This window comes from Monodon monoceros, unplaced genomic scaffold (genome assembly GCF_005190385.1).
Source record: "Monodon monoceros isolate NGI ecotype Baffin Bay Population unplaced genomic scaffold, NGI_Narwhal_1 Super_Scaffold_3, whole genome shotgun sequence".
Classification (NCBI taxonomy): Eukaryota; Metazoa; Chordata; class Mammalia; order Artiodactyla; family Monodontidae; genus Monodon; species Monodon monoceros.
Genome location: NW_021703780.1, coordinates 18,948,161 through 18,972,677, shown reverse-complemented (window position 1 = coordinate 18,972,677; position 24,517 = coordinate 18,948,161). Strand labels below are relative to the sequence as shown.

Below are 24,517 nucleotides of genomic sequence, written 5' to 3'. Positions count from 1 at the left end.
GATATAGTGGCAAACAGAAAGATGAGCACCTGCCCTCGTGACATATTCTAGGTGGTCAGACAGGCACGCATTTGTTCTCAAGTCTCCTCATTTAGCCATACTGCTGATCACTCAAGTTCTTTGCAACCTTAGCCAGACGTGTCTATACTGCCCTATATTCAACCTGGGGGTGGGAGCTGCATGAAGGAACCAGAGAGAGAGAGATGAATAGGCCTAAAGCTATTTATGATATTCACCCCTATTTTCACATCCACTCCTATTCAATGACACCATTCTCCTATAAATCCTAACCGAACTAAAATCAACAGTATCACATCCTTTCTACTGCCCAGGTGTCAGTGTTAGCAAAGCAGAAGTATGCCAAGGCATCTCAGCCTCCATCAGAGCAGCCTTGTGTGACCCATGCTCTGATTGGGGAGTACCATAGGGAGAGCACAAACGGTACTTTTCATCCCATAACTCAGTGTGCTGAGATACACTTGATTACCCTAGCAATGTTTACCTTTGAACAGGGTTAGGTTGATTGAGGATGCAGGTTTCTTTCTTCTATCCTTTGATCAGCTTGAAAAAGTGGATGTTGATCAAGATAATAAGCTAGGTAAATTCTGTAATAACTCAGAGTCCAAAAGTCAGTGTGTAAACATGATTATACATCCAATACTTTGACTCAGAGAAAAAAAAGAGAATGTGTTAATTTGTTTCTACGCCTTTACACATTGGATCTTTGGGGGTCCTGTTTTGTAAGTGTAATGAATCAAAAATTTTCCGGTGCTCCACTGCAGTGAAGCCCTCATCTGGTGAGCATTATCTTGAGACCCAGATCTTTTCAGTGAGAATTTCAATAGGTGAACTAGAAAATGATCAGTGAGCAATGAGGACTATTATAATGGAAACATCATTTCAAACGAAGGCTTCAACATCTGTTTTGCTTTCTAATTACAAATGCAACACTCCCTCCTGACACCCAGGCTCACCATCACCACCATAAATCACAAGCATAAAAAGTTAAAAAATGAAGTGATTTACGTGGTTTTAGGTGCTTTGTATTCAGAACCACATGCATACTTCAGTTATGTTGCTATCATGTACCAGATGAAATCAGGTGGGATGGAGGGAGGGACAACAGACCTCTACACTAATCATGCAAAATTCATTTTTCCAAAGGTTTTCACTTAAGTCTCATGTAAACAAAAGTGGCCCTGGGAGGAGAAAAAAAAACCACAAAGCTGAGAAAAAAAATCAACTTTGGAAAATTCTTTCAGTCATTTATTAATAAATATTTATTAAGAGGGGGACCTTGAAGATGGCGGAAGAGTAAGACGCAGAGATCGCCTTCCTCCCCACGGATACACCAGAAATACATCTACACGTGGAACAACTCCTACAGAACACCTACTGAAGGCTGGCAGAAGACCTCAGACCTCCCAAAAGGTGCGCGAGGAGAGGGGTTTAAGAGCGCTGCTTAAAGGAACTCCAGAGACGGGCGCGAGCCGCGGCTAAAAGCGCGAACCCCAGAGACGGGCGGGAGACGCTAAGGCTGCTGCTGCCGCCACCAACGGGCCTGTGTGCGAGCACAGGTCACTCTCCACACCCCTCTTCCGCGGAGCCTGTGCAGCCCACCACTGCCAGGTTCCCGGGAACCAGGGACAACTTTCCCGGGAGAACGCACGGCGGGCCTCAGGCTGGTGCAACGTCACGCCGGCCTCTGCCGCAACGTCATGCGGCCTCTGACGCCGCAGGCCCGCCCCGCACGCAGTGCCCCTCCTTCCCCCCCCCCACCCCCGGCCTGAGTGAGCCAGAGCCCCCGAATCAGTGGCTCCTTTAACCCTGTCCTGTCTGAGCAAAAAACAGACGCCCTCCAGCGACCTACACGCAGAGGCAGGGCCAAATCCAAAGCTGAGCTCCTGTGAGCTGCGAGAACAAAGAAGAGAAAGGGAAATCTCTCCCAGCAGCCTCAGAAGCAGCGGATTAAAGCTCCACAATCAACTTGATGTACCCTGCATCTGTGGAATACCTGAATAGACAAGGAATGATCCCAAATTGAAGAGGTGGAACTTAGGAGCGAGATCTATGATTTTTTTCCCTTTTCCTCTTTTTGTGAATGGGTACGTGTATGCTTCTGTGTGAGATCTTGCCTGTATACTCTTGCTTCCACCATTTGTCCTAGGGCTCTATCTGTCCATGGTTTTTGAAAAAAAATTTTTTTTCTCAATAATTAATTTTAATTGTAATAACTTTATTATACTTTACCTTCGTTCTTTCTTTCTTTCTTTCCTTCCTTCCTTCCCTCCTTTAGACAACGAATCACCCCAAATTGAGGAGGTGGTCTCTGAGAGCAAGATTTATGACTTTTCCCCCTTTACCTCTTTTGGTGAAGGTGTATGTGTATGCTTCTGTGTAAGATTTTCTCTGTATAGCTTTGCTTCCAACATTTGTCCTAAGGTTCTATCCGTCCCTTTTTTTTTTCTAAATATTTTTTAATTCAATAACTATATTATACTTTATTTTATTTTTACTGTATCTTCTTTCTTTCTGTCTTTTTTCCTTCTTTCCCTCCTTCCTTCCTTCCTCCCTCCCTCCCTCCTTTCTATCCTTCTTTGCTTCTTTCTTCCTTCCTTCCTTTCCTCCTTTCCTTCTTTCTTTCCTCATACTTCTACTAATTCTCTCTACTTTTTCTCCCTTTTATTCTGAGCCGTGTGGATGAAAGGCTCTTGGTGCTCCAGCCAGGAGTCAGGGCTCTGCCTCTGAGGTAGGAGAGCCAACTTCAGGACACTGGTCAACAAGAGACCTCCCAGCTCCACATAATATTAAACGGCGGAAATCTCCCAGAGACCTCCATCATAACACCAGCACCCAGCTTCACTCAACGACCAGCAAGCCACAGTGCTAGACAACCTATGCCAAACAACTAGCAAAACAGGAACACAACCCCACCCATTAGCAGAGAGGCTGCCTAAAATCATAATAAGGCCACAGACACCCCAAAACACACCACCAGACGTGAACCTGCCCACTAAAGAGACAAGATCCAGCCTCATCCACCACAACACAGGCACTAGTCCCCTCCACCAGGAAGCCTACACAACCCACTGAACCAACCTTAGCCACTGGAGACAGACATCAAAAACAACGGGAACCACGAACGTGCAGCCTGCAAAAAGGAGACCCCAAACACAGTAAGATAAGCAAAATGAGAAGACAGAAAAACACACAGCAGATGAAGGAGCAAGATAAAAATGCACCAGACCTAACAAATGAAGAGGAAATAGGCAGTCTACCTGAAAAAGAATTCAGAATAATGATAGTAAGGATGATCCGAAATCTTGGAAGTAGAATGGACAAAATGCAAGAAACAGTTAACAAGGACCTAGAAGAAATAAAGATGAAACAAGCAATGATGAACAACGCAATAAATGAAATTAAAAGTACTCTAGATGGGATCAATAGCAGAATAACTGAGGCAGAAGAACGGATAAGTGACCTGGAAGATAAAATAGTGGAAATAACTACTGCAGAGCAGAATAAAGAAAAAAGAATGAAAAGAACTGAGGACAGTCTCAGAGACCTCTGGGACAACATTAAACGCACCAACATTCTAATTATAGGGGTTCCAGAAGAAGAAGAGAAAAAGAAAGGGACTGAGAAAATATTTGAAGAGATTATAGTTGAAAACTTCCCTAATATGGGAAAGGAAATAGTTAATCAAGTCCAGGAAGCACAGAGAGTCCCATACAGGATAAATACAAGGAGAAATACGCCAAGACACATATTAATCAAACTGTCAAAAATTAAATACAAAGAAAGCATATTAAAAGCAGCAAGGGAAAAACAACAAATAACACACAAGGGAATCCCCATAAGGTTAACAGCTGATCTCTCAGCAGAAACCCTACAAGCCAGAAGGGAGTGGCAGGACATACTGAAAGTGATGAAGGAGAAAAACCTGCAACCAAGACTACTCTACCCAGCAAGGATCTCATTCAGATTTGATGGAGAAATTAAAACCTTTACAGACAAGCAAAAGCTGAGAGAGTTTAGCACCACCAAACCAGCTTTACAACAAATGCTAAAGGAACTTCTCTAGACAAGGAACACAAGAGAAGGAAAAGACCTATAATAACGAACCCAAAACAATATAGAAAATGGGAATAGGAACATACATATCGATAATTACCTTAAATGTAAATGGACTAAATGCTCCCACCAAAAGACACAGATTGGCTGAATGGATACAAAAACAAGACCCTTATATATGCTGTCTACAAGAGACCCACTTCAGACCTAGAGACACATACAGACTGAAAATAAGGGGATGGAAAAAGATATTCCATGCAAATGGAAACCAAAAGAAAGCTGGAGTAGCAGTTCTCATATCAGACAAAATAGACTTTAAAATAAAGACTATTAGGAGAGACAAAGAAGGACACTACATAATGATCAAGGGATCGATCCAAAAAGAAGATATAACAATTGTAAATATTTATGCACCCAACATAGGAGCACCTCAATACATAAGGCAAATACTAACAGCCATAAAAGGGGAAATAGACAGTAACACATTCATAGTGGGGACTTTAACACCCCACTTTCACCAATGGACAGATCATCCAAAATGAACATAAATAAGGAAACACAAGCTTTAAATGATACATTAAACAAGATGGACTTAATTGATATTTATAGGACATTCCATCCAAAAACAACAAAATACACATTTTTCTCAAGTGCTCATGGAACATTCTCCAGGATAGATCATATCTTGGGTCACAAGTAAGCCTTGGTAAATTTAAGAAAATTGAAATCATATCAAGTATCTTTTCCAACCACAACACTATAAGACTAGATATCAATTACAGGAAAAGATCTGTAAAAAATACAAACACATGGAGGCTAAACAATACACTACTTAATAACGAAGTGATCACTGAAGAAATCAAAGAGGAAATTAAAAAATACCTAGAAACAAATGACAATGGGGACACGACGACCCAAAATCTATGGGATGCAGCAAAAGCAGTTCTAAGGGGGAAGTTTATAGCAATACAAGCCCACCTTAAGAAGCAGGAAACATCTCGAATAAACAACCTAACCTTGCACCTCAAGCAATTAGAGAAAGAAGAACAAAAAAACCCCAAAGCTAGCAGAAGGAAAGAAATCATAAAAATCAGATCAGAAATAAATGAAAAAGAAATGAAGGAAACGATAGCAAAGATCAATAAAACTAAAAGCTGGTTCTTTGAGAAGATAAACAAAATAGATAAACCACTAGCCAGACTCATCAAGAAAAAAAGGGAGAAGACTCAAATCAATAGAATTAGAAATGAAAAAGGAGAAGTAACAACTGACACTGCAGAAATAAAAAAAATCATGAGAGATTACTACAAGCAACTCTATGCCAATAAAATGGACAATCTGGAAGAAATGGACAAATTCTTAGAAATGCACAACCTGCCAAGACTGAATCAGGAAGAAATAGAAAATAAGAACAGACCAATCACAAGCACTGAAATTGAAACTGTGATTAAAAATCTTCCAACAAACAAAAGCCCAGGACCAGATGGCTTCACAGGTGAATTCTATCAAACGTTTAGAGAAGAGCTAACACCTATCCTTCTCAAACTCTTCCAAAATATAGCAGAGGGAGGAACACTCCCAAATTCCTTCTACGAGGCCACCATCACCTTGATCCCAAAACCAGACAAGGATGTCACAAAGAAAGAAAACTACAGGCCAATATCACTGATGAACATAGATGCAAAAATCCTCAACAAAATACTAGCAAACAGAATCCAACAGCACATTAAAAGGATCATACACCATGATCAAGTGGGGTTTATTCCAGGAATGCAAGGATTCTTCAATATACACAAATCTATCAATGTGATAAACCATATTAACAAATTGAAGGAGAAAAACCATATGATCATCTCAATAGATGCAGAGAAAGCTTTCGACAAAATTCAACACCCATTTATGATAAAAACCCTGCAGAAAGTAGGCATAGAGGGAACTTTCCTCAACATAATAAAGGCCATATATGACAAGCCCACAGCAAACATCATCCTCAATGGTGAAAAACTGAAAGCATTTCCACTAAGATCAGGAACAAGACAAGGTTGCCCACTCTCACCACTCTTATTCAACATAGTTTTGGAAGTTTTAGCCACAGCAATCAGAGAAGAAAAGGAATCCAAATCGGAAAAGAAGAAGTAAAGCTGTCACTGTTTGCAGATGACATGATACTATACATAGAGAATCCTAAAGATGCTACCAGAAAACTACTAGGGCTAATCAATGAATTTGGTAAAGTAGCAGGATACAAAGTTAATGCACAGAAATCTCTGGCATTCCTATATACTAATGATGAAAAATCTGAAAGTGAAATCAAGAAAACACTCCCATTTACCATTGCAACAAAAAGAATAAAATATCTAGGAATAAACCTACCTAAGGAGACGAAAGACCTGCATGCAGAAAATTATAAGACACTGATGAAAGAAATTAAAGATGATACAAATAGATGGAGAGATATACCATGTTCTTGGATGGGAAGAATCAACATTGTGAAAATGACTCTACTACCCAAAGCAATCTACAGATTCAATGCAATCCCTATCAAACTACCACTGGCATTTTTCACAGAACTAGAACAAAAAATTTCGCAATTTGTATGGAAACACAAAAGACCCCGAATAGCCAAAGCAATCTTGAGAATGAAAAAAGGAGCTGGAGGAATCAGGCTCCCTGACTTCAGACTATACTACAAAGCTACAGTAATCAAGACAGTATGGTACTGGCACAAAAACAGAAAGATTGATCAATGGAACAGGATAGAAAGCCCAGAGATAAACCCACGCACATATGGACACCTTATCTTTGATAAAGGTGGCAGGAATGTACAGTGGACAAAGGACAGCCTCTTCAATAAATGGTGCTGGGAAAACTGGACAGGTACATGTAAAAGTATGAGATTAGATCACTCCCTAACACCATACACAAAAATAAGCTCAAAATGGATTAAAGACCTAAATGTAAGGCCAGAAACTATCAAACTCTTAGAGGAAAACATAGGCAGAACACTCTATGACATAAATCACAGCAAGATCCTTTCTGACCCACCTCCTAGAGTAATGGAAATAAAAACAAAAATAAACAAATGGGACCTAATGAAACTTCAAAGCTTTTGCACAGCAAAGGAAACCATAATCAAGACCAAAAGACAACCCTCAGAATGGGAGAAAATATTTGCAAATGAAGCAAATGACAAAGGATTAATCTCCAAAATTTACAAGCAGCTCATGCAGCTCAATAACAAAAAAACAAACAACCCAATCCAAAAATGGGCAGAAGACCTAAATAGACATTTCTCCAAAGAAGATATACAGAATGCCAACAAACACATGAAAGAATGCTCAACATCATTAATCATTAGAGAAATGCAAATCAAAACTACAATGAGATATCATCTTACACCAGTCAGAATGGCCATCATCAAAAAATCTAGAAACAATAAATGCTGGAGAGGGTGTGGAGAAAAGGGAACACTCTTGCACTGCTGGTGGGAATGTGAATTGGTTCAGCCACTATGGAGAACAGTATGGAGGTTCCTTAAAAAACTACAAATAGAATTACCATACAACCCAGCAATCCCACTACTGGGCATATACCCTGAGAAAACCAAAATTCAAAAAGAGTCATGTACCAAAATGTTCACTGCAGCTCTATTTACAATAGCCCGGAGATGGAAACAACCTAAGCGCCCATCATCGGATGAATGGATAAAGAAGATGTGGCACATATATACAATGGAATATTACTCAGCCTTAAAAAGAAATGAAATTGAGCTATTTGTAATGAGATGGATAGACCTAGAGTCTGTCATACAGAGTGAAGTAAGTCAGAAAGAAAAAGACAAATACCATATGCTAACACATATATATGGAATTTAAGGGGAAAAAAAATGTCATGAAGAACCTAGGGGTAAGACAGGAATAAAGACGCAGACCTACTGGAGAACGGACTTGAGGATATGGGGAGGGGGAAGGGTGAGCTTTGACAGGGTGAGAGAGAGTCATGGACATATACACACTAACAAACGTAGTAAGGTAGATAGCTAGGGGGAAGCAGCCGCAAGGCACAGGGATATTAGCTCAGTGCTTTGTGACAGCCTGGAGGGGTGGGATAGGGAGAGTGGGGGGGAGGGAGACGCAAGAGGGAGGACATATGGGAACATATGTATATGTATAACTGATTCACTTTGTTATAAAGCAGAAACTAACGCACCATTGTAAAGCAATTATACCCCAATAAAGATGTTTAAAAAAAAAAAAAAAAAAAAAAGAAGTAAAATATCTAAACCTCAAAAAATATATATAACCTACTATGTGACAAGCCTGGTGCTGGCCTCTGGGGACGAAGGAGTAAACAAAACAGATCCTCCTAGGGAATTCCCTGGCGGTCCAGTGGTTAGGATTTGGCACTTTCACTGCCGAGGCCATGGGTTCGATCCCTGGTTGGGGAACTAAGATCCCATAAGCCGCGTGGGACAGCCAAAAAAAAAAACACAGATATTCCTAGAACTGACAGCCCAATTTTTGAAAGACATATTAAAAAAAGTGATTGCACATATAAATATATAATCACCACTGTGATGTTTCAGAGAAGGAAAACTGCAGGGTTCTATGACAATGAAACCTGCAATAAAAATCCCAAGAAAACAGCAAAACCCTAAGGAGACAGCAAAAAGACCATGAGAAGCATTCTTCTGCTGACTTTTAGAAACACCAGCAGAGCCATATTTCCAGGATTTTTCAATTTCTGAAAAATCAATAATTAGAAACAGAAAACAGCCCCAGTAATTTCAATAAAATATTGAAGATATAATTTATAGGTTTAAAATCCTAAAATTTCAGACTTAAAGAATGAGATGTGGACTTCCCTGGTGGTGCAGTGGTTAAGAATCCACCTGCCAACGCAGAGGACACAGGTTCAAGCCCTAGGTCTGGGAAGATCCCACATGCTGCGGAGCAGCTAAGCCCATTGCCACAACTACTGAAGCCCGTGCTCCTCAACAAGAGAAACCACCGCAATGAGAAGCCCGCGCACCACAAAGAAGAGCAGCTTCTGCTCACTGCAACTAGAGAAAGCCCGCGTGCAGCAACGAAGACCCAACACAGCCAAAAATAAAAATAAAATAAAATAAAAAAAAAGAATGAGATGTAATACATGTCAGCTTTTATACCAAGAAGTAATACGTCTAATGTCTAATGTTGATTAGAATGAAACAGCCTAGTACACAGAAATAGAGCCATGAATTATCCTGAACTTGGTGTCAAAAGAGGAGCACACGGACAGGACCCAGAGCAAACACATCCCTATTCTAGTACAGGGTTACACCAATTTCTTGGAGAGAAGAAAATTACCATTGAAACAACAATATATGAATACACATATACTACTATATTTTGTATTATAACACTTTATATACATTTCTAAATGCATTTATATTACATATGTTCCATTTCACATTGTATATATACCTCTTAAGTCTATAATACATTGTTTTAGTAAAAGAAGGCTATGCTACTGTAACAATTCCTGATCCTTAATGATTTAAAACTCATTTATGCAACATGTTCATTTTGATTCAGTCAAAACTTGGTTTTATACTGTTCTCAAGTAAGAACTCATGATGATGGGGTTTCCACCAGATGAAGCATTTCTGATGGCCATGGTGGTGGAAAGAGCTGATGAAGAATTGTCCACTGGTTCTCATCTAGATGTTCTTTCAAATTTCATTGGCTAAACCAAGGCATATGGTCATTACTAGAACAACCCTCCCATTTGCCCCAAAGTACAGAGGGGCCAGATCTTTTTTTCTACCTCATGAAACAAAGATACTGTATTTAACATACATATAACGTATACCATCTGAGTGTATTTCATTCTCTAACCTATATCAATAATGTGTTGCTAAATGTTGCTTTCATTACTAGATTCATCTGATATCTACAATTAAAATGCAGACATTTATATCAAGCAAATCTGATACACAGCCTCTATCTTCCAACTCTCTTTTATAAATTTTATCTAAGCAGGGGAACATAGCTTACTTCTATGTGAAAACACAAGCCTTTATGCCCACTAGGTAGAAATGGGAATATTAAAGACATCTCTGCAACAGCAGAATGTTCCTAAAACCTTCATTCACGACAGCAGTTGAGTATGACATATCATGTTTAAAAAATGGACTTAGCCATTGGGAAACTGCAGTTATTGAAATTTAAAAGAGCAGAACTGGATGAGAGGTTAAGCCATACTGATGTAGTCTAATTAATATGAACTCAATTTATTCTTTAGAAAAAGGTTTTTCCCCCTAAAAAGAGATAGCATGTTACGCAGGAATTAATCAACAGTTAGTCAGAAACCAATGTTTTCTCAATGTGTTTTACAAGGAATGAAACATTTTAGCCTTCCTTGACAAGAAGATAAAATGTTCATTTCATAGAAGATGTCTTTCATGTATTTAAAAAAAGATTTTTGTTTATAAATCTATATTTTAAAAACTGTATATATCTTGCTGGATAGCTCCTTTCTTCTCCTTATTCCAAATCATACATCCATAATCCTTGCCCTAGGAAATCACTAAAGTTTTCATTTCAATGGTAGAGTATAAATATTGAAACAACAGCTAAATGTACATGAGCACTTCAAAGACAGTCTGACAATTCATATTTTTTCAAATATTGTAGTGTCTTTTTCTGTGATTGGAAGATATAAACCTTCAACACATTTTATTTTCTCTACTCCTGGACCCTCCCCTATTTCTAGAGCTGTTTGTAAAACAAATTAGTATCTTATATCATGAACAAGAAACAATAGTGTGAAGAGTTCAGTGTTACCTAAGTACGGTTGAGAATCTTTTCATTATATTTCCTTTACCAGCTAAAAAAAGTTATCACTCTATCTGATTATATGAATCATCAAATCCTGTTTATATACAGTAATTAAATTTTTTTTATTGTGGTTGGTAAAATACACATATAAAAACTAGCATTTTACCCATTTAAAAGGGTAAATTCAATGGCACTGAATATTGTGAAACCACCACCACTATCTAGTCCCAGAATATTTTCATTACCCCAGAAGAAAACTCCATATCCATTAAATCCCCATCCTCCCCACTTGCAGCCCCTGGCAACGACTAATCTGCTTTCTGCTTCTGTCAACTTGTTCATTCCGGATATTTAATGTGAATTGAATCATACAGTATGCAGCCTCTTGTGTCTGGCTTCTTCCAGTTAGCATGATATCTTCAAAGTTCATCCACTTTGTAGATATTTCAAAACCTCACTCCTTTTTATGGCTGAATAATATTCCATTGTATGGATATACCAACATTTGTGTAGCCATTCATTCTGATGGGTATTTGGGTTGTTTCCACCTTTTAGCTTTTGTGAATAGTGCTCCTATTAATATTTGTGTATAACTTCTTGTTTGAGCACAAGTATCTAACACTTTGGGGTATATACCTGGGAGTGGAATTGCTGGATCATATGGTAATGCTATGTTTAACTGTTTTGAGGAACAAAGTGTTTTTCACAGCAGCTGCATAATTTCACATTCCCACTAGCAATAACTGAGCATTCCAATTTCTTCACAACCTCACCTACACTTGTTGTTTTTCATTCCTTTTTTTTTTGTTCTAGTCATCCCACGTGTAAAGTGGAATTTCATGTGGTTTTGATTTGCATTCTCTAATGACTAATGATGTTGAGCATCTTTTCATGTGCCTGGTGTCCAATTGTATATCTTCTTTAGAAGAGAAATGTCTAAGTCCTTTGCCCATTTTTTTCCCCTTGGGTTGTTTATCTTCTTGTTGTTGAGTTGTCAGAGTTCTTTACATAGTCTGGATACTGGACACTTATCAGATATATGATTTGCAAATATTTTCTTCCAGTCTGTTGGTTGCCTTTTCACCCTCTTGATAATGTTCATTGATACACAAAAATTTTAATTTTGAATAAGTTCAGTTTATCTATTTTTTCTTTTTTTTGCTTGTGCTTTTGATATCATATTTAAGAAAACCATTGCCAAATACAAGGTCATAAAGATTTTTCCCTATGTGTTCCTCTAAAAGTTTTATAGTTTTAGCTTTTATACTTAGGTCTTAGATCAATTCTGAGCTAATTAAAGGTAAGGTTCAACTTTATTCTTTTGCATATAGATATCCAGTTGTCCAAGCACCATTTTTTGAAGAGACTATTCCTTCCCCACTGAGTGGTGTCAGAAGCCTTATTAAAAATCAACTGGCCATGGATGTATAAGCTTATTTCTGGATTCTCAATGCTATTCCATTGATCTATAGATCTATCCTTATAACAGTACCACAATTTTTTGATTGCTAGAGCTTTGTAAATAGTAAGTTTTAAAATCAGGAAGTATGAGTTTTCCAACTTTTCTCAAGATTGTTTAGGCTCTTCAGGGTCCATAATTTTATATGAATTTTAGGATCAGCTTTCCCATTTCTGCAGGAAAGATTGTTGGGATGTTGATAGAGATTGCACCAAATCTGTAGATTGCTTGGAGAATCTTCTAATCCATGAACATGAGATGTCTTTTCCCTATAAATTCATCTTTATGCTATATCAAAGATACTCATTTTCAAAATATTTTAATGATAGCTAGTATTATTCCTTCCTGGGACAGTGCTAGATACTTTGAGTCTCTTCATTTAATTATCATGTAATACCTATTATGATTATATATGTTTATTAAAAGATATAATAAATGTGTGGAACATAATAAAAATTTTACCTAGCGCATATTAATGAATTTAAAAGATGATCACTTTTATAGAGTTAAAGAATCAATGCTTCAGGGAGATCAGCTCGATGCTTTTGGATGACCTAGAGGGGTGGGAGAGGGAGGGTGGGAGGGAGGCTCAAGAGGGAGGGGATATAGGGATATATGTATACATATAGCTGATTCACTTTGTTGTACAGCAGAAACTAACACAACGTTGTAAAGCAATTATACTCCAATAAAGATATTTTTAAAAATTTATTGGAACATTAAAAAAGGAATCAATGCTTGTGATTCAACAAGAGGTATAAAGAGAAAGGTATCTTTCTTTTTGAATTTTATTTTATTTATTTTTTATACAGCCTGTTCTTATTCTTGAGAAACTTCTAAAGTCACAAATTTAAGAATATCTGATCACATTTGATCATTACTAATGTGTTGGCATTTTGAAGTGAATAAATAATACTCCTTTCTTCTCTCTCCAAACTTTAAAAAACAGACATATGGAAATCAAACAGATAAAGTTCATAGTATCAGCTTAATTAAGAATACAACCCGGGGGCTTCCCTGGTGGCGCAGTGGTTGAGGGTCTGCCTGCCGATGCAGGGGACACGGGTTCGTGCCCCGGTCCGGGAAGATCCCACATGCCGCGGAGCGGCTGGGCCTGTGAGCCATGGCCACTGAGCCTGCGCGTCCGGATCCTGTGCTCCACAACGGGAGAGGCCACAACAGTGAGAGGCCCGCATACCACAAAAAAAAAAAAAAAAAAATTTAAGAAAAAAAGAATACAACCTGGATTGGACAGCATCAATGGGTTTCCTAATAAACTCTCTAAGTAGAATTTTTTCCCTTTACTCCAGGTGAGCAGACCAGATAAGACACTGCCCTTGCTGCAGGCAGGCAGATATAAGAGGAAGGGAGAAAAAGGAGATAGAGACAGAGACAGAGACAGGCTTCAGCAGACCACCATGCTCGATTTTTTTCTCCAAAATTCACCAATCATATTAGAAATTCTTCTAGACCTGAGGATTTGTTAAGGGACAGAAAATAGTTGTTTATCCAATACTGTTCTCTCCTGAGAATGTAGTGTACATTCTCTCTTTTCTGTGGAAATACAAGAAGTGAGGAATAAGTACAACCTTTAACTCTCCCAATGCTCACGCAGCATGAGTACCAATCACCTTTTGACCGCATGTTGACATTTTGTTTTAATCGGACAGAAAGTGTTGCACAAACCATCACTCAATCCATTTATAGTCACTTTTTCTTCTTTCATTTAGGAGTATAATTTATTCATTTATGGCACAAATCAAACCACCACATATTCAAATTTATATTCTTTATTCAAACTTCTAATTTTGGTCTTGGAATTTTCACATTCTTGTATTCCCACTTCTTTTCACTTTGTTGTTCCCATATAAGAAGCACTGTAAACTTTAAAATATGGCTTCTAGATTTTGAAATGTGGGTAAAAATACCTAAATGGTGAGTCTATAGGCAATCAGATAAATGTATCTGGAGCTTAGAAGACAGAATGACAGTAGAAGTGAATTTTGGGAGCCATCAGCTGCCCTGTGGTTATTGAGGTCAAGGGCCTGGAAAAGATGACTGAGCACACTCTAAGAAGGAAGGGAGAAGGAAGGAAACCAAAGACAATATCCTGAGATACTTTAAAATCTAAGAGTAGAACACAGAAAAAGGACCGGAAATTAGTGACTGATGAGGAACCACCAGAGATGTTGGAAACGAATGAGAAAAAATGGAACTGGGGAAACCGTGTTTCAAAAAGGAAGGAGTGCCAATCACCAGAGAGAAATCATGTCAGATCAGGTTTGAAAACCACCATTGGATTGGGCATCTAGGAAGATGTTGATAATCTCAGAGAGCACAGTTTCAGTGGACGAGAAAATAACACAGAATATGTTGAGCTGAAGTAAAGAGAATGAGAGAGAAGATAGTGGACACGATACAAACATTTTTGAAGGCTTGGCTGAAACAAAGAGAGCTATAAAGAGTAGTACCGTGAAAAGGAGGTCTTTTTAAAAATATGGGTGATACTTCCCCATGTTTATATTCCAAGAGAAAAGAGAGATGGAGGATGAGGGGAGGGGTTGAAGAAGTAGGACAGGATGGTGTTAGTTCCTGGAGCAAAAGATCTCTGGGGAGGAGGGCAGTTTTGGGACTCAGCGCCCAGGGGGAAAGATCCATTTTAGAGAGGATGAGGGTCACTCTTCTTTGGAGATTAAAGAGGTAAGATCTTTGCAGGTACACCTTCAGAGCTGAAGGACTTGAGGCATGAGGGCCTGTTTTATATGTTTCATAAAATGAGATGAAGGACAGTTATGTGCAGAGGGAGAGGGTAGCCAGGGGAGGGTGGAGACTCTCAGAATTGTGCAAGTTTTCAGTAGCAACTGAGGACAATTAAAGAGCAGTTTCTCAGGGACAATTAGTAATTTTGCTGAGCAACCTTAAGCTGAGTAATGATCCTGGTGTGCAGTTCTGCGCACTTGCAATACTGATCCAGAGCAGTTTGGGGGTTCTGTCAGAGTGGTTGCCGAATAAGCAGGGTAATAGATAAACGTTAGGAAAGTAGTTTCAACTTTTCAGTATATTTTTCTTCCAAGTGGGACAGGAGGACGATAAAGAGGCTATTAGGAAAATCGCCTATAAGCCAATGAAAATCAGATGTAAGATGATTCAATGTCATTGAAGACTTGGGTAGAGCTCTCTTATGTGAGTGAAGAAATGAGTCTGGCAAGAATTCATTTGATATATATGCTGTTGGACCATTCCTGTAGACTTTTTTTTTTTTTTTTTTCAGTTTCATTCAGATATCGCCACATAACTTTCTTCAGCCCTGTCTGCTTGACCTCACGCTCGGGATCTGACTTGGTAAGATGCTCTGCCTTATTTGCCCTGATTCTCTGACTTGGATTTCTGGCAGGATGCTGCCGTGGTTCCATGCACCACAACCACAGACTCAAGGCATTGCCTCAGGATGAGGAAGGCAGCATGATCTAGAATTTGGGGTCCATATCTGCACGCTGTACAAGGTGGCCCAACTTATGCCAAGCCCAGGTCCCTAGGACTCCCCCTGCCAGATCTGCTGGACTTTTCCCAGGAGGGTGGTCAGAAAACTATGAAAGTAGTGGTAAACGTGAAGAACTATTCCAAGTCTGCATGGGTTCCCAAACTTCATTAATGTTGTCATCCACATTATGTATACATATACCTTAAAGGGTTAGCACTTTCCTAAGATAAGGCGAAATAGTGAAGATTTAGATAGCATTTCTAACATTGCACCTCTTTTCTCTTTCTCTCTATTACAGATTTACTACCTTGAATCAGATTCTCAAATAAAGTCAGATACAGCCGTACAAACCCATACATATTCTCATAGCAATTTGAATTTAGTTACCTACTTAGACTTTGTACAAGGAGGTGACATTAACTTTCAGGGACTTCATATATTATCTTTCTGAGCAACTTCTTATATCCTTTCATAAAGCACCCAAGGGCCCTTTAGTTACAGACCCTCTCTATCAGGACCCACGCTTCCAATAGGCATTCCCACCTTCCATCTTTTGTCTTCAGTGGCAGAATCAATAAAAGTCAAGGCAAGGTGAGGGGCAGTGGTGAAAATCCCAGGAAACCCAGTCTGCAAACCCCAGAGCCATACAGAACCACTGCAGCAGTTCTTCTCCAATAAGATCACACTTTGTCTCCTTGCACCAAGAAAAAAGGCAAAATCAGCTATTTGTTTAACTTTCCTTTGATCTACTTATTACAGTAAATCTGTACCATATATTACTGTTGAGAAAGAAACTCAAATATTAACTGACCTACCCAAGGAGACCGCAGCAGTGGCGAAGTTATACATTATGGAGCTCAGGGTCATGGCTTTTGAAGTCAGACAGATCTAGCTTTTAAAACTGACTTCCCTAAATATGGATGCTAGTTAATATCTATAAGGCTTATTTTTTACATCTATAAAATAAGGATAAAAATACATTTCTCCAAAAGTTCATATGAAAATTAAATGATATAATGTATATAAAGCACCCAGGATGGTACATGGCCCACAATAAAAATTTAATAAAGATTAACATGATTAGTTATTCATTGGTAAAGTACCTGTTGGAAACTACATTTTGACCTAATCAAATGGTAAGTCACTGCAACCATGGTGCAAAACAATCCAATAGGAAAACCATTCCCCACATCGGAAATAAACCCTCATGGCTAGAGCAAAAGCACATTTTCTCTTGTTCCATCCTCACTGACAGTGTAGAATAGCTGGCCACCTTTATCTGTTTAATAACACTTCACTTAACAGAAATCACTATTAACTGCATCTCTACCAAAAGAAAAAAAAAATCCCATCTCATTTAACCTTTCCAAACTGGGCTTGTTTTCTAACTCCTTAATAATCTTTGTGGTTCTCCTTTGAACATTCCACATTTTCTCTCTTAATTATGAAGGCCCAACATGGATGCAGTGCCGGGAGCCTGCCTGGCATGGGCCTACTGCACGAGTTACCAGGGTGGAAAATGAAGATGGGGAAGAGCTTCCGTTTTACGGCCAGATGCTGTGCCGCCTTTAAAACCAGTAACCTGTTGATGGAGATCCCAGAGAACATCAATCTGAAACAAAGACCTCCTTCACTGCCATGTAAATATCTGGTCTTTTCTTACTAGTGACTTCTTTTTTCTACCTTAAGTTTCTCTATCCTAGTAAGGCCAAGTGTAGAAAATTAAGGGCAAAAAAAATTTGCTATAATGTTGTGGAGATGCAAACAAGGTCATTGTCACTCAAATTAATTCTATTTTCCATTTTGTACTGTCCCTTTTTATGGACTATCTTCTCAACTATTCATATAATTTTGGAACTGGAAAAGACACTAACAATAATGAAAGTCAGCATTTTTATAGTACAGTGGAGAAAAAGGTTGCATGGTCAAGAAGATTGAAAACTTTGTATACTATGTCCACCTCTTGGAAATTCAATTCACCCAACCGGACCAGATCTTTCTCAAACCTATTTCATGATGGAACCTCTGGGGAATCCGTATTATACTTAACATCCAACAGAAGTTGCATTCTAGTGCAATCCACTTTGAAAATGTTAATATCACCCAAATTTATAACGATATACAAGGAAGCTGAGGCTTCAAGTGGTTGCTTGCCTGTTCTCATCTCTTTTATTTTCACTCCTGTAACATCTCACTATCCTTCCTCATGCATGTGCCTTTGCCCCACAGATATTTCTTATAGCACTTTTACCCAAAATGGCTGAACGCACTTTCATCTCCCTTAAACAAATAGCAAAAATGCAGATTTCTGTTTAGAAATTATTTCTACACTTTTCCCTAAATGTCTTCTGTCCATATACTTCCTAAATACACCTTGATGCAAATGTTTCTGGTGGTAATGTGTATTCTTTGGCTATAATGAAGAGACTATAGTCTCTGATCTATCTTTGAACATGTATTTACGTGGCCAGGTTTACTAGTTTCAAGTTCTGCTAACATGTGAGGAAAAATGACAAAGCATTAGGTCACCACGAAGCCATAAACTATCCCGAAGTTTGATCAACATTAGTTTATATGCGCATGTGTGATGCACATATGTCGTTTTTCAGCTGATGATTTCTCTTACCCAGAAAAAGCCTCATGGAAGAGAATTATAAAAGTTCTTTCCTCTCAGCCTTGAAACTGAAGACCAGGCACCCATTTTAAGGAAGAGGTCACTTTTTATTATTGTGTGTGACCTAGGGCAAGTGTCTTCATTTCCACTCTAAAGAACAACCCATTTGAAACTCATGTTGCGACCCTCACATATCAGATGAGAGCAAAATACTATCAAAAAACCTGAATAAGAAAGAGCTTGAGAATTGATTTTCTATGTTGCTGTGACCAATCTGCTTTTCATTAGTTTCACTAACATCAGTACTAAATATATAAAAACGAGACATACATGTGTGTGTGCGTGCACGGTGCTGTGTTTTTGTTTTATCCTAAGATCACCTCCACAAAGCTGTAGCCTTCTGATGAAAGGAGAAGGGGAAAAACAATCCTCATCATGCTCCTGTCGGTCCCAGACCTACATTACTCTGTTTTCCCAAGTCAGCCAATGCTTTGTACATCTGAAGCACTAACCTTGGTTCCTGAAAATATTGCCTGCTTGTTAAATCACCCACACTGGATGGGCCCTGAAAGAGCCAGGCATGCCTTGAAATTTACTGCCACAGCATACATATCTTTCTAAGGCTTGCAATTCTCTTAAGTCTTTTCCCCAAACAAGGCTCCGGATTTATCCCTGCAGAGGGCAATCAAGAGCCACACTGCCGGCTAGATCCATCCTGTACCCTGAAGGAACAGTGAGCAAGGATTCCTTAGTTTGGGCCTTTGTAGGACCTGAACAGCTAATCCGAGTCATGCGAATGGCTTTAAGCTGACCCATCTTTCCTTTTGAATTGAACACTATATGCAACTGCTTGGGAAAGACCAATTAGGCTGACCCATCATTCCTTCAAAGCCCTGCCCCGATTGTTCTGATGCTTGGTCAAAGACACATACTGCACACACAGACATGCTATAGAAGCCAGATTCACATAGAAACCTACAGGCATTCTGAGTTTCACTGATAGCCAGCCAGCTCCTTCTCTGTTTAGGTAGATGTAATCTCATGTGGCACCTCTAAGTTTGTCCTAATCCATCAGATTTTCTTTAGACCATTTTACAACAGGTTTGTTTCATTAATTAACCTCCTTCTGCGAGGTCCAATAGCCATGAGCCAGAATGACATTGGCTTGACAGCAAAGAATTTTATAGCTATGTCATGGGCATATTTTAATTTTCCGGCTAAGATTGTCTTGTGTGCTCTGCACTACTATTTACGGTACAGCACATTCACTTTGAGGCTGACAGTGTTCCATTCCTCTTCATTACAGTAACCCAGGCCTGGACCATTAAACCATTAAACAGGCAGCAGGAAGACCCGGGGGAGGCCCACACCCAGTAGCCCTGATTGGGCATGTACGGCTTCAGTTCAAGGATAATACTGGCCACTTCCATACCCAGAAAAATAAATTAACTCACTATCTGAGACGGGTGGGATGGGGAGGTGGGAGGGAGGTCCAAGAGAGAGGGGATATAGGTATACATGTAGCTGATTCACTTCACTGTACACCAGAAACTAATACAACATTGTAAAGCAATTTTACTCCAATAAAAAAAATTATAAAATAAAATAAAATTTCTTAGAGATTTGTGGATCTTCTGCCTGTGACATCTGTTTTGTTTCATTTTGTTTTTCTCTGCTTCTAGCTCCCATTTAGTAGGTGTTTACTTTATGAAGACCTACTGGTCAATTTTCAAATTACTCTTAGCTCACTTTAACTTCACTAATGGCATCTTGGGATTTTAGATCCACTGGGAACCACAAAGAACATATGTAAACTGAGAGATTAAACCATTTTATAATAATGCCTTAGACCTGTCTTCCCAAAGTGTGATCCTGGGGCCAGCAACATCAGCGTCAATATCTCCTGGAACCATCTGGAAAGGCAAACTCCTGGCCTACTGTATCACAAATCCTGGGGGTGGATTTCACCAAGGTCTGTTTTAATAAGCTCTCCAGGTAAGTCTGATGCAAGTTAAATTTTGAGGACCACAGCCTTAGCCATTTTGACTTCTGAGATTTACAAATTATTTTGGCATACAGAGGTTTCACTTCTTTTCATGATAATTTCATCAAGTAGGCAGAACAGGTAGTAGCTTCTCCAAATTTCTGAAGAGGAAGATAGACTTTAGAAAGGGAACTTGTTCAAGATCATTCTGTTGCTAAATGGTAAAGCAAGGCTAGATCACAAGAGTTTCTAGTTCAACATTCATTCCGCGGCAATCTCCTACCTAAGCAGCAAAATTACTCCCGAATAGACAAAGAAGCCAGGGAGGCTTACCTGGCCCTAGAGACGCATTGGCTGGGCTGCCCAGGTGGAGCCCCTAATGGCTGAGCATGAAAGTAATAAACTATAAAATAAAATAAAATAAAATAAAATAAAAATTGGATTAAGGATGGGGACAAAGCCTAAGGAATGAGGCGAATCCAAAACTCCAAGTACAGTATGGATGGTGAGGAAAAGCAAACATGCCATAAAAAGCTAGAAAAAAGAGAAGAGCCTACTTCAAAGATGGAAGAGGGCCCTGCTTAGACATTTTTCTTAGGCCTTATAGAAGGAGAAAAATCATTCCAATTCAGAACAATGTCTATGACAAATATGGAAGCCACAAAAAATTGTTTCAGCCCAAAACACTTTCAAGGCAGTTTTTTTTCCCACCTTATTTATCTTTGCTTCTCAGTTACCAAAATCAGTGTTTCTAAAAGTGACAGCAAACCAATCGTATCAGAACACTTGTTTAAAGTTCAGATTCCCGAGCAACACATTACATTTACCAAATTTGGAGGTGGGGCACAGAATCACTCACTTTATATTACATCTTAGGTGTGCTTTCTAGTTTAAGGTCACTAGCTAGACCAAGAAGAGTTCATAGTTTGCATTTGGGGTGTGTGTGTGTATGTGTTTTAACTAAATAGAATTTTGCAACTAAAAAGGGAAAAAAAAGAAACTTCCTCCTAATCATCCAAGTAAGGCCAAGGGAAAAAGTTCTGCTTTTCACACAAAGTAGAAGAGAAAGGCGTGATGCAGGCCATAATGTAAAAGCCCTTTTGTGTGTTAAGTGATCCCTACCTGAATTGCAGGTAACAGGGACACAGTGTACCTATGACTGACCTATGTGGCCATGCCTGCTCAGACATATAACTACATCATGGTAAAAATAAATACTATGCACTCTCTAAGCACAAATATTGTACAAATACATCATGTTATACTGAAAATACTACTATGGGGACATATGGGAGAAATGAAGGGAAATTTATGGACCCAAAGATATAGTTTCTGGAAAATCATCTTTCCTGCCTCAACCCAAGCTCCAACTTCTTCTAGCAAGATACAAAATGCCTATGCAGTAACACAACTGAATGTTTCTGTTTTGGTGAGATGTTCTGGCACTGTTTCATCATGCCATTTTCCATCACTTAAAAATTAGGAAGTAAAAAGTCATGAAAAAAATGTAAAATAAATAAATGAATTGGCCCAACCCATCTCAAGTCAATTTAATCTGCTGTAAATAATACTTACTTTTTTTTTCTGTTTATTTCTATGTTTCCCAACATATACTCCTAGAGATTGTGATTTAATTTGTTTGGGATGTGGTCTGGGCTTTGGAATTTTCAAAAGATCCCCAGATGATTTTAAGGTTCAGATACATTTGGGAACCATGGCCTTAAACTAATCACATAAAGCAAAAGAAAAGTGAACATTGACTATTTATAGTACTTAAATGCAATTATTTTCTCTCTTTAAAGCCCTTCAATGATCCCCCTTTGTGTATACTATTTTTTAGGTCCTATAGGATAAATACCAAGTCTTTAGGAAAAAAAGGCAAGCTTTCCGTTACCTGATCACTGCTTGTCTTTTCACTTTAACTTCTATCTTCTCGCCTCATAATTCACACTCAAGGAATGTGAAACTTTCACACATCGACATGTTCAACAATATCTGTTGAAAGTGAGCAAATAAGAGTGAGGAAGTATTTCCAGGTGGACCTCTAGAATCACTCTAATACAGACTGGAGTAAAAATTGGAACTGCTTTGTGGAGCTGGGGAGAAGGGCAATATATTATTTATTTATCATTCATCAGGTGGTTTGTTCTCATTTTCAATCACTGATTCTGAAATATTCCAAAGACTTCACCTCTTTCTTCTAAACTGTGGGTCCTGTCAGAGGTGGTAAGATGTGCACCATGATGATTCTCCTTCCAACACTGCATTTTATTCCAAATGGTTCTCCCTCTTCTGTTCCCAGCTTCTGTCCTGTGCAGCCTGCAGCCACCCTTGTGGACATGCTGCCATGGAGAGATATATCTTCAGTGGAATGTACCATATTTCCCCATTGTATTTAATAAAAACGAGAGCCAAACAAGAGAGAGTGATGAAAATCACATTTCCTTTCCCTTGGCAGTATACACACACCTTCATAGATTTAAGACTTCAAATCTACAAGGATGCAGGAACCTTTGGCTAAATGAAGGTCATGCATTTCTGTCATGCTCTTTCCTTGTTTGGTTCCTTTTCCTGGGAAGCCACATCTTCGTCACACCCAGCCATATCCTGTTAAGCCTACCCATAAATCTCAGAATAGCCACTCACATATACCCAAAATAACAGCCTAGAAATATCATTCCCCACAATTTGAGCAGCAACTCCAACCAAAAACCTGGTCACTGTCTCACCCACATTCTGAGTTCTAGTTTGTGTGTGTGTGTATGTGTGTTCTTCCCACTCTTCTTTTTGAATTTTCTTTTTTTTTTTTATACAGGAGGTTCTTATTAGTTATCTATTTTATACATATTAGTGTATATATGTCAATCCCAATCTCCCAATTCATCCCACCACCACCACTCCTCCAGTTTCCCCCCTTGGTGTCCATAGGTTTGTTCTCTACATCTGTGACTCTATTTCTGCCTTGCAAACTGGTTGATCTGTACCATTTTTCTACATTTCATATATATGCGTTAATATATTTGTTTTTCGCTTTCTGACTTACTTCACTCTGTATGAAAGTCTCTAGGTCCGCCCACGTCTCTGCAAATGACCCAATTTCGTTCCTTTTATGGCTGAGTAATATTCCATCATATATATGTACCACATCTTCTTTATCCATTTGTCTGTTGATGGGCATTTAGGTTGCTTCTATGACCTGGCTATTGTAAATACTGCTGCAATGAACATTGGGGTGCATGTGTCTTTTTGAATTATGGTTTGCTCTGGGTATAAGCCCAGTAGTGGGATTGCTGGGTCATATGGTAATTCTATTTTTAGTTTTTTAAGGAACCTCTGTACTGTTCTCCACAGTGGCTGTAGCAATTTACATTCCCACCAACAGTGCAAGAGGGTTCTCTGTTCTCCACACTCGCTCCAGCATTTGTTGTTTATAGATTTTCTGATGATGGCTATTCTGATCGGTGAGAGGTGATACCTCACTGTAGTTTTGATTTGCATTTCTCTAATGATTAGTGATGGTGAGCAGCTTTTCATGTGCTTCTTGGCCATCTGTATGTCTTCTCTGGAGAAATGTCTATTTAGGTCTTCTGCCCATTTTTGGATTGGGTTGTTTGTTTTTTTGATATTGAGCTGCTTGAGCTACTTGTATATCTTGGAGATTAATCCTTTGTCAGTTGCTTCATTTGCAAATATTTTCTCCCATTCTGAGGGTTGTCTTTTCATCTTGTTTCTGGTTTCCTTTGCTGTGCAAAAGCTTTTAAGTTTCATTAGGTCCCATTTGTTTATTTTTGTTTTTATTTCCATTTCTCTAGGAGGTGGGTCAAAAAGGATCTTGCTGTGATGTGTGTCATAGAGTGTTCTGCCTATGTTTTCCTCTAAGAGTATTACAGTGTCTGGTCTTACATTAAGGTCTTTAATCCATTTTAAGTTTATCTTTGTGTACAGTGTTAGGGCGTGTTCTAATTTCATTCTATTACATGTACCTGTCCAGTTTTCCCAGCACCACTTATTGAAGAGACTGTCTTTTCTCCATTGCATATTCTTGCCTCCTTTATCAAAGATAAGGTGACAATATATGCGTGGA

General features: G+C 38.8%; 1 long non-coding RNA gene across 1 annotated transcript in view; it reads right to left on the bottom strand.

Moving 5' to 3' along the window:
- LOC114906978 overlaps nucleotides 1–24,517 on the bottom strand; it is a 586,545-nt gene that overhangs the window by 396,519 nt on the left and 165,509 nt on the right. Inside the window, exon 4 of the long non-coding RNA XR_003796584.1 lies at nucleotides 22,328–22,428. This is a non-coding gene — a long non-coding RNA (uncharacterized LOC114906978). The remainder of the gene's footprint in view (nucleotides 1–22,327; nucleotides 22,429–24,517) is intronic.